Here is an 11,501-nt window from a genome sequence, read left to right as displayed (position 1 = left end):
AGGATAACAAGGCGCGGTGCGGGTTGAAGAGGCGGGAGTTTCAAAGAAGATGAGACAAAATATACTCAAGCTTAAAATTTCGGAATAACAAGGCGCAGATTCCTTGTTTGGCAGAACAAACTTAACGTGTACAAAAAAAACAATTCATACAAGACACAAGAGAGTCATGTCCCCTTTTACTATATTTCTATAAATGTCATTGAAAAAACTACAAGAAAAATGTAAAAAAAATCGGGAGAACAAGATTACCCTATAAAATACCAAATCGATTCGCACTTCCCTCAACAACAACAAAAAACAAATCAATTCCCACCAAAATAAAGAGTCATCTCCCTTTTTATATGATTACAAATGCCAGGATCTTGAATTTTAATTTTTGAATCCACATTATGTTGAATTCGAATACATCGTTAGGTGACCTTGCGGTTTATAATGGATGTAGTCCTACATTTTGATTTTCCATCATATATGAATATTTTACTCCACCCTATGAACATATATATTTTCATCTACCATATGGACTAAATTTTAATCAATTTTCCTTATTTGAATACGATTGTTGTCAAGTTATACAATCATTTAAATATTATCTTGATAACAAAAAACATGCATATAGCTGTAATCATATTTCACCATAAACTACATGTAACATACGATCTCCAATTCAAATATTTGTATCCATTGTATGTTGAATTCAAATCAGAGTACATTGGTCTAGGTGGCGAGATGTTCGGGATAATCTAAACCCTGGTTTCATATGTATATAATTCTTGGCTGAATTGGGACAAGTTTTGGTATAAGCTTCTTGCAAAACCGGAGATTCTCTCAACAAGCCTCGTGGTTCCAAGAGGGAACATGTCACCTTTGTGTGCGAAACAATATACGCTGCCTCCCCCAGATTTTCTTTACAGAGGCAACATAGAACTATATGAGTGCCCAATTAAATTTTGGAATTATTCCAGGTTCGTTTGGCCCTTTTTATACATTAATTGAGTTTCTGGACATTTAATGTGCATAATCCAAATTTGAACTGCAAGCACATGTTCAGGTGCACCAAAGTTGGTTGAAAAATCACATGTGTGTCCTTGGGTGAATTTCTAGGTCCCATGCAAGAAATGGGAATGAAATTCAAACATCTGGGTGTCGTGACTCGGCCAAGAACATCGAGAAACTTGGTTTTTAAATTCATGTAAATCCAAAAAGTCGCCTGGAAATCATGAAACTGGGCATGGTGTCATGTCATGGCACTAACATGTTGTGGTAAAAAATTGGGCTGATTTGGAACAAGATTTGATATAAGCTTCTTGCAAACCGGAGCTTCTCTCAAGAAGGCTCGTGGTTCTGAGAGGGAATGTGTCACCTTTGAGTGTGAAACGATATACGCTGCCCCCTTGAGTTTCTTTACAAAGGCAACATAGAACTACATGAGTGCCCTGTTAAATTTTCGAATTATTCCAGGTTCGTTTGGCCTTGTTTATACATTAATTGAGTTTTTGGTCATTTAATGTGCATAATTCAAATTCGAACTACAAACACACGCCCCTGTGCACCAAAGTTGGTTGAAGAATCACATGTGTGTCCTCGGGTGAATTTCTAGGTCCCATGCAAGAAATGGGGATGAAATTCAAATATCTGGGCATCGTGACTCGGCCGAGAACATTGAGAAACTTGGTTTTAAAATTCTTGTAAATCTAAAACACGCCCGAAAATCATGAAACTTGGCATGGTGTCATGTCATGGTACTACCATGCCCTGGTAAAAAAATGGCCGAATAGGAACAAATTTTGGTATAAGCTTCTTGCAAACCGGAGCTTCTCTCAAGAATGCTCGTGGTTCTGAGAGGGAACGTGTCACCTTTGAGTGGGAAACAATATACGCTGCCCCCCTTGAGTTTCTTTACAGAGGCAACATAGAACTACATGAGCGCCCTGTTAAATTTTGGAATTATTCCGGGTTTGTTTGGCCTTTTTTATACATTAATTAAGTTTTTGGTCATTTAATGTGCATAATTCAAATTTGAACTACAAGCACATGCTCCCATGCACCAAAGTTGGTTGAAAAATCACATGTGTGTCCTCGGGTGAATTTTAGGTCCCATGCAAGAAATGTGAATGAAATTCAAACATCTGGGCATCGTGGCTCGGCCGAGAACATTGAGAAGCTTGGTTTTAAAATTCTTGTAAATCCAAAACACGCCTGAGAGTCATGAAACTTGGCATGGTGTCATGCCATGGTACTACCATGCTGTGGTAAAAAAATTGGCAGAATAGGAACAAGTTCTGGTATAAGTTTCTTGCAAACCGGAGCTTCTCTCAAGAAGGCTCATGGTTCTGAGAGGGAACGTGTCACCTTTGTGTGCATAATTCAAATTTGAAATACAAGCACATGCTCCAGTGCACCAAAGCTGGTTGAAAAATCACATGTGTGTCCTCGGGTAAATTTCTAGGTCCCATGCAAGAAATGGGAATGAAATTCAAACATCTGGGCGTCGTGGCTCGGCTGGAAACATTGAGAAACTAGGTATTTTAATGCCTGTAAATCCGAAACACGCATGAAAATCATGAAACTTGGCTTGGTGTCATGACATGGCACCAACATGCTTTGGTAATTTTGCTGTCCGATTTGTGAAGGCGCACACATTAACAATCAACAAAGTCATTTTAGAACAAGTGCTGTCACGTTACAATCGGAAACACAAGTATTATTGAAACCGTGGGCGTTCTATTTACCATTTACGTGCCGCCAGGCGTCCTATTTTTTTTATTATCTAGGAGGCGCCGTGCAGGGTAGCTATTTGAGTATGGGAGGCGTGTGATCAGACCCATGCACGTGCTTATCGGGAGGAGAGCCCTTTGACCTCCATCTGCCGTCCACCTCTCTCCCAAGGTCTCCATTAATGGCACCCGGGCCTCTGTTTAATGGCGTGGCAATGTCTCACTCAACTGAGATTTGAGAGAGAAAAAAGAAAATCTAAAAAGAAAATTTTGCACGGATCTTGATGTAAGATTCGACGGACCTATATAGCATATACTACGACTTATAGTAAGACTGATGAATATACATAAAAGGACGAAGAGAGTGGATAATAATTGTCTTACATAATTAGGAAGATAATTAAAAAAGCCACATGCGACTATGCCCGAAATACACAAGGGAAAAAGAAGAAGGAAGACACATACAACGATCTGGCTCGCTGATCTCTACTTTCTTTATGCGCTGCAGGTCACGGAGACTAGTTCTCGTGGCGGGCGATGATCTCTTTCATCGGTTTCATGTCCTTAATACGCTGCTTGGCAGCATCCATGGATTCCTCCACCAGCCTGTTGACTCGATGCGGAGCATGGCATTCTCGTCCATAAGTTTCTTTATGATGACGCCCGTCCTCTGCAACAAGGCAGCAGTCTCCTCCTCCTGCTTCGCCCTTCCGGCGTTCTTCGCCCTCAGCAGGTCGCGCTCGCCCCGGAGCTTCACATTGCCCTCCCCTAGTTGCCGGATGACGCCGGTAGCCTCGTCCTGCAACCTCGCCCAACCGGAGATCTGATCCATCTGGCTATGGACCATCGCATGCATGCGCCTGTAAGAGTCCTCGCCTGCCCGCAAGAAATTTTCTCAGGCCGCCGCGGTGTGGCGGGACCTCCGTGCTGCTTCAGTGGCGCGGCAGGACATCTCTGCTGCTTCCGCGGCGTGGCCGGACCAGTCTGCTACATCGACGGCACGACGGGACCTCCGTGCTACTTCGGCGGCGCGACGAGACCTCTGTGCTGCTACTACTGCGCGGCTGGATATGTCAGCTACTTTCGCGCGAGGCCGGACATCTCTCGTGCTTCCTCTTCCATGCTCGCCTCTCCCTGGTGGAAATCTCTTGACCCAGAACTCACGCTGGCAATGGCTTGATTGACTTGATGAGGAGTTGAGGAGGAATGTGCAGTCATCTTGGCATAGTAGTATTTATAACCGAGTACTACTAATACACTCCTAAGTGGGAAACCATTTAGGTTGTGATCGGTGTGAATAGGTTTGCAATTAAATATAGCATGGTAGTAGTAGTAATTTGGAATGTGACGAGACGTGCTCAAAATTTATTGACGGTTCTAGTTTCGAAGTGCGGCACTATTCCCGGATGGTGTAACGTGGGCACGTGTTCTCGGCCGTGGTGTAGCATATGCCATGGTACTAGTTCTTTTTCTACTGTTGTGTACGTGCAAAAACTGGCACCGTCGGATACATATCTTACGCTTGGCGTTCGACAGGAATAGCCTCATGGCAAGGTATAGACTAGTCTTTTTTAAGACGCATTACACCTATCTCTCGGGACTTCTTGCATGCACCATCACTGCTCCCTAGGTCGATGCGACCCACATACACTTGTACTCTGAGTTTAGTATGTTATACATGAAGAGAAGAGGTGCACACACGCACTCGTCCTCTCTCACACACACATTTGTAGCTACGAATTGTATTGTTCTCAACCATCCGATTGGCTCTATCATACGTTTCACGTTGCTCCTTGGCCTTGAGATTGATAAGTTTAAAATGCGAAGGCTAAGATGGATGCGCGAGGTTTTGGTTAATGTGCGGGCCGCACACGGCACCAACACGACACGAGCTTCGTCTACCTGGTGCGCATGCAGTCGGGTGAGTTGTCCAAGTAGAAGACACAACCAAGCCCTCGTTGGTATCTGCGCCTCGACTAGTACCTTCATAGTGGGTAGTGTCATATACTCTCCACTATGACCAGCCTTAGACTACCCATAGTGGGAGTAACATACTCCCTCCTTTCCGGTTTATAAGGCTTATCTCAACTTTTTTGTTTTTTCAATTTATAGGGCTCATCTCCATCTCATTTTTAGTTTCCGAGATGCATTAAATCTTTGCATGTAAGAGTTAAAAAGGAAGACACCAATGCATGTAATGTTTCTACTTATCTATATCTAGGCAAAATAGATGATGTGGCATGTAATTAATGAAGAAAGAGAGGCATGTGGTAACATAGCTAGTTACTGTAACATCACACATATCAAGAAAGAGAGGCATGTGGTAACATAGCTAGTTACTGTAACATCTTTATATCCAACAGACACAAAATATCCGCTCGACTGTTGAAAATTACTTTAACTGCTGATCTGATGTCGAAGTAATTGCTGCATCACCACCAAAGCCCACCATCTCTTAAGCTAAAGTAGACCGAGCTAACCCCTATATTAGCATATTACTAAGATAAACATAAGGCACTGTAGAATCATTTAGGGCGTGAGCTTGTCAATCTGAATGTGGAGGGACACCAGCTTAGCCCCGGCCAGCAGCTTGGGCAGAACTGTGAAGAAGGTCAGCTTGTGCACGACGACGTCACCAGGATCCTTGCTGCTTGTCACTTCCATTTCCACCTTGACGGCGTCGGTCTTGCCTTTGGGCTCCCCCGGCGGGCCATTTGCCCATAGCTTGGCTACGTAGTGCGAAAGTGGGTACGACCCCGCTCTGACGCAGACGACCGACACGGCGATAGGCGTGCCGATGTCGAGCACGCCGCTGACCAAGAAAAATGCGCAACCGTCCTCCTCCGCGAACAGCAAGAGCCGTGGCTCCGACAGTGGCACTTGCAGCTGGAGCACCTTATTGTACTGGATCCTGGCATGGGCATGGGATGCACGGTGCTGATGTGGTGGGAGAGTGCCGGCGGCGGGCCTTAGTAGCCGCAGACAGGCACGGGGCTTTTGTAGGACGCAAACGGACACACGCTCTGGTGATCGGCGAGATTGTGGTAAGTGACGTAGAGCCCACAACCTTCGTGCGGGCACTCCACCCTCACCAAGGAGAGGACGGCGTCCACCGCCATGTTCCGCACGTCGAAGCCACTGCCGCACTCGCACTTCTGGCACTGCCGCTGGTTCTCGGGGCGCTCGACGCGGCAGTCCGCGCAGGCCAGGTGCCCTCCCTTGCACTGCACAAATCAATCGAACAACACATCAATCAAGAAACCTGCACCTTGCTCGATTAGCCGAACGGAGGAGGTATATTCGAACCTCATACACTGGAGGCTTCAAGGGGCAGAGGCACAAGGGGCAGTGGAGCAAGGTGAGGCCCATCGAGACCATAGAGAGCTCCATCGTCGGGTCTTGTTCCGTCTGCATGATCTCGCCCTCCTCAGAATTCCACCGTCCTCGTGCACAACCATCTCTCACTTTATTACAAAGCTTTACCATCACATATTCATACTACTTCAAGGTGCATTAAATCAACACATGCAAGTATCAAAAGGAGAGTCACGACATGCATGCATGTGTTGTAATTAATGCATCGGTAAACACAAATTATTGAAATATATCGAGTGCAGTGCTTTGATGTGTTGCGTCAATTCGTACAAGACCGAGAAGTTTGATTACTACAATGCCCTCTTGCCTTAACCGCACCTGCCTTTGGCTGCATGACAGGTGGGCCACCCTCTTGTTGGGCCCACCTGTCATACACGCAAAGGCAGGAGCAGTAAGTCAATGAAGCTGTGTCCCTCCCTCGCCCATGAGCGTGGTGGCTGGCAGGACTAGGAGAAGCTTTCGTTCGCTACATGCTCTCCCTCCCGCATGCGGTGGACATGCAGTAGTTCAATCTGTGTCAGATGGCCAGAAGCACTGTAGTACTCCTCCACTGCAGTAGTACTCCATCATTGTTCGACTTCCCGAAGAGGCGTAGAGCCAAGCGCAGCCCGGACGCTCATGTGGCAGTTTCATGTGTAGATTAGTCTAGGATAGCGTGTACCGTGCCTGTAAGCTTAAAATCGTTGGGGTCGGCTCCATGCTTTTTTTGATTATGTTACCACTTCTCATTAACTGCTTGCCACATAAGCAAAAATATCTCAAAGTGCGTTATGTTACTATCTAAGTTACTCCCACTATGACTAGCCTGAGAGACGATTGTTTTTGGTTACCGCGCCTCATCCAAGTACATGCAACAATTTTTGGCCACCACCAGCGCTTGTTGTGCGTGCCTCGTGCATACAGGCTTTGCCACGCTAGTAGAATGGTGGTGCATGTGCGCGTACTTGCCATGCATGCGCAGAACAAATCAAAAACCCTACAGTCTAGGTACCTGCCGCCACAGGAGGTGGCGGCGCCACTGCTTTAGCCCACTAGCGTGTCTCCATTCTGTTCGCCCGGCCAATTCCCTGTGATGCACAGGCTGCCGCCGTGCGCTATGACGGCAGGCCCTGCCACAGCGCACTGTGGCTACAGGTGCCACATGTCACCTGCCGAGCCTACCGCCATGGTGTAGCTGGTCTTTTAGGTCAATAGATGAGTAGGTGGTCTTTTTTGTCAATCCGAAAGTGTATGTGGTTTTTTCTGACAAAAAATTTGGGTCTTTCAGCCAAGTTTAGAGGCAACCATGTGGGGCAGTGCTATGATGTGTCGCGTCAACTCGTACAACGAGGATAAGCTTGATTTTACTACTACATGCCTTCTCCCTCGCCCATGCGCGCGGTGGCTATCCCTTCCGCACGCGGTGGATGGACATGCAGCAGTGGATTCGATACTGTAGAAGCAGTAGTAGTAACATCATTGTTCGTCTTCTCTAAGAGGCGAAGAGCAAAGCGGAACCCGAACGTGGCAGTTTCGAACCTTGGAGCACGCATATAGCCAGGCTCTTGCATGAGACAAAATTGCTATGTGAGCCCACTATTACTTGCTAGTATAGCCCTGTAAACCAGAAAGGAGCATTTGCCTTTCTAGAGATTTGTACAAGTGACTTAGACTACACTGAGACGGAGTACATATGGAGCAAAATGAGTGAATCTACACCGTAAATAAATACGTAGTTCTCTCGTTTTCCTCTCTGCCTTGGTCGTGGTGCATAATAGGCACCTCGTCGTCGACGGGAACGTCTCCTAACACGCGATCGACGCGAGCGGCAGTCGCCTCCATAGGTGCTTGAGGCCCTGTTTGGTTCATAAGTCCTAGGACTTTTTCTAGTCCCAACTAAAAAGTCCCTAGTCCCTAGTTTTTTTAGCTGGGTTAGAGCAAACTAGCTCAAACTAACCCCTCCTGTTTGGATAATTTGAGGCTATTTCAACCCAAAATAGCTCTAACTCAGGGATCCAAACAAAGAGGAGTAGTACTGTACATGCTACAGTCTGGACCGTAGCACATTATTTTTTATGGCCATATCAGCACATTGTTTTCTACTACTGATTCACTTGGCTACCGTGGTTCGCACTCCTCTGCCGTGGTTCGCACTCCTCCTACGTACTTCGCCGACATGTGGGAGAGCCAGCATCCAGGTCGACGTGTCATGCACCAGATTAGAGTGCGGAACAGAAGGGGGGCATCACCCCGGTCGTACCGCCAGTAATTCATGACTATAGTGAGTAATCATATCACAAGTCTTTCCAGCAGTAACGCGCCATCAAATCGGACAGCCCGACCTTTCCAGCAGTAAGTAAGTTGAATCCGCTACTCCCTCACCCTCCTCGCCTCTCTGTCAAACCGCCTACTCGAAAACTGCCGCGCGTACTGCCCGGGAAAAGCCCCACCCTCAACTTTTAACTACGCGAAAATAGTTCGAGCTTGTTCGTTCTATATAAATACTAGTACTGTATGTTTATTCACCCGTGGAGTTGGTCAATGAATGGAGGGCCGGGGAGCACAAGTGAACAGTACTACTACTACTACCCCCGTCCTAGTTTATTGGTCCCCATTGTATATTGTGTCAAATTTTGACTATAGATTGAACTAACAAAATGTTCATGCATGTTACCAAAAATCATATCATTGATAACTATGTTGAAATACGAATCCAACGATATAATTTTTGTTGACATGCATTAACATTTTGTTAGCTAAATATTTGGTCAAAATTTGGCACGAACTACAAAGGTGACCTATAAAACAGGACAGATGTAGTAGTAGTAAGTAGGAGTTGAACAGTTACTCACCTTAAATAGAGAGTTTCTTTTCTTTAATGCCACGTACACAAATTGAAATGCTTGTTGTGGAGAGAAAAAGATAATCACTCCACTATATATGTACACAGGGGCCTGAGCGCTTGCTTTACTAGGGTTGCTCTCTTTATTCTCCCATCCTCTCTAGATCTAAACAAGATAGCGGTAGCGACATTTTCTCTCTGCTCACCGCTGGTCACAGATCCGACTGGATCCCTTCGGCTGGTGTGTGTAGAGGACTAGGTGCATCGTTCATGCGGTCATCACCGGCGAGGTAGGAAACCCACAGCTGCTGGAGGGGCCCAATCCTCTGCCCGCGCCGTTCTCTCCGAAACAGTGCCGGCTCGGGAGGTCCTCCGACCCTTCTTTCTCCCTACCTTATTGTGCGCAGATCCAACCTGCCGCGGCCGACATACCGATGACCCTTAGGTATAAGTTCTCCGAAAGCGGCCTTGCTCTACTGCCCCAACTCCCCACGTGTCTGCATGTGCATATTTTTCTACTCCCATCAGCTCTTCCAAAGCCACCTAAATTTTTAGTATTATTAGAGGTAAAGCTACTTCATGCATTCGAATCTAGGACTTGGTTCAAACAACGAAGAAAGGGGGGAAAGTTGTAGCATGAATCTAGGACTTGATTCAAAGAGGAAATAATATGGTGAAAGTAGTAGAGACCAGATACCCAACCGGTCTCTTGGTTGAAAAGGGAAATAATGGGAAAATGTAGTAGATAAGGAACATATCTATTATTGGTTGAAAAAAGGATAGAAAGTGGCGGCTCGTGGACAAGTCAACAGAGTATGTCTAGGATTAGATTTGTTTCCCTCACATAGTAAAAGGTCTCCATGATTAGAATTGCTGCCCTCACATAGTAAAAGGTCTCAAGGATTAGATTTGCTGCCCTCACATAGTAAAAGGTCTCCAGGATTATAATTGCTGCCCTCACATTGTAAAAGGTCTCCAGGATTAGATTTGCTGCCCTCACATAGTAAAAGGTCTCCAGGATTACATTTGCTGCCCTCACATAGTAAAAGGTCTCCAGGATTAGATTTGCTGCCCTCACATAGTAAAAGGTCTCCAGGATTAGATTTTCCGCAATCACATAGTAAAAGGTCTTCAGGTTTAGATTTGCTGCCCTCACAGAGCATGAACAAACTCGGCACCACCACTTTATGCCTCCTTGTAGGTACATTGTGCTGATGTGTCCACTATCGCATGTCCTTATACCAACCTTTTGCTATTGTTAATGTAAGGGCGCATGTAAAATGAAGCGATCACACTGTTACCTTAGGGACATGTCTAACCAGTGTTATTGTTAATCTAATGCCTCGAGTGATATGATGCAATTAAACTGTGTTACAAATGGCACTCCTGCTGTTTTCCCCAGTATGATAAGTAAGTTGCTCCTTTACGCTGCTGAGTGTCCTAGTGTCTGAAAGTGCAACTATCCCTAGGTGGTTCTGGTAATTCATAACAACATATAGCTCATTGAGCTAATGCTATTCCAAGATGATTATTTCAGGAAAGCTCAATGATTGGCATGGCATGGATGTGAAAGTGGAACCCTCAAAATGCTAAGGACAAAGGATTGGCTCAAGCTCAAAAGCTCAAGACTCTTCATTTTATATTTTAGTGATCCAAGATCACATTGAGTCTTTAGGAAAAGCCATACTATCAAGGAGGGATGAGGTGTTGCTTAATGAGCCTCTTACTTCATGTGCTTAGTGATATGCTCCAAAACCCTCAACTACTTTCCCATATCCACATATGACCTAAACCCTAAGCCAAACTCGGTCCTACCGATTCTTCCTATCCGGCGCCACCGAGTTTCATTTGTCATAAGCCACTGCCAAACCCTAGCAATTCGGTCCTACCGATAGGGATCTCGGTCTCACCGAGATGGGGTTGCAAACTCTCTGTTTCCCTTTCGTAACTTTTCGGTCTCACTGAAAGAGCGAATCGGTCCCACCGAGATTGCAATGTAAATTCAGTGTTTCCCCTTTGTAACTTTTCGGTCTCACCGAAAGAGCAAATCGGTCCCACCGAGTTTGCCTGACCAACTCTCTGGTTAGCTAATTACCAAATTCGGTCTCACCGAGTTTGTGTAATCGGTCTCACCGAGATTACGTTATGCCCAAACCCTAACCATATCGGTCCTACCGAGTTGCATGTCAGTCCCACCGAAAATCTCTAACGGTCACTAGGTTTACATTTTTGGTCCGACCGAGTTTGTTGATTCGGTCCCACCGAGATTGGAAAACTGTGTGTAACGGTTGGATTTTGTGTGGAGGCTATATATACCCCTCCACCTCCTCTTCATTCGTGGAGAGAGCCATCAGAACACATACACCATTCCAACTCATATGTTCTGAGAGAGAACCACCTACTCATGTGTTGAGACCAAGACATTCCATTCCTACCATATGAATCTTGATCTCTAGCCTTCCCAAGTGGCTTTCCACTCAAATCTTCTTTCCACCAAATCCAAATCCTATGAGAAAGAGTTGAGTGTTGGGGAGACTATCATTTGAAGCACAAGAGCAAGGAGTTCATTACCTACACACCATTTGTTACTT

General features: G+C 45.6%; 1 pseudogene; it reads right to left on the bottom strand.

Annotated features, from left to right (window-relative positions):
* Nucleotides 1–5,255: 5,255 nt before the first annotated feature.
* LOC125518969 lies at nt 5,256–6,423 on the bottom strand (annotated as a pseudogene).
* Between the last annotated feature and the right edge of the window lie 5,078 nt (nt 6,424–11,501).

This window comes from Triticum urartu, chromosome 7, assembly GCF_003073215.2.
Source record: "Triticum urartu cultivar G1812 chromosome 7, Tu2.1, whole genome shotgun sequence".
NCBI classification, from domain to species: Eukaryota; Viridiplantae; Streptophyta; class Magnoliopsida; order Poales; family Poaceae; genus Triticum; species Triticum urartu.
Note: the sequence above shows the minus strand (reverse complement) of the source record. Positions and strands in the feature narration are given on the sequence as shown.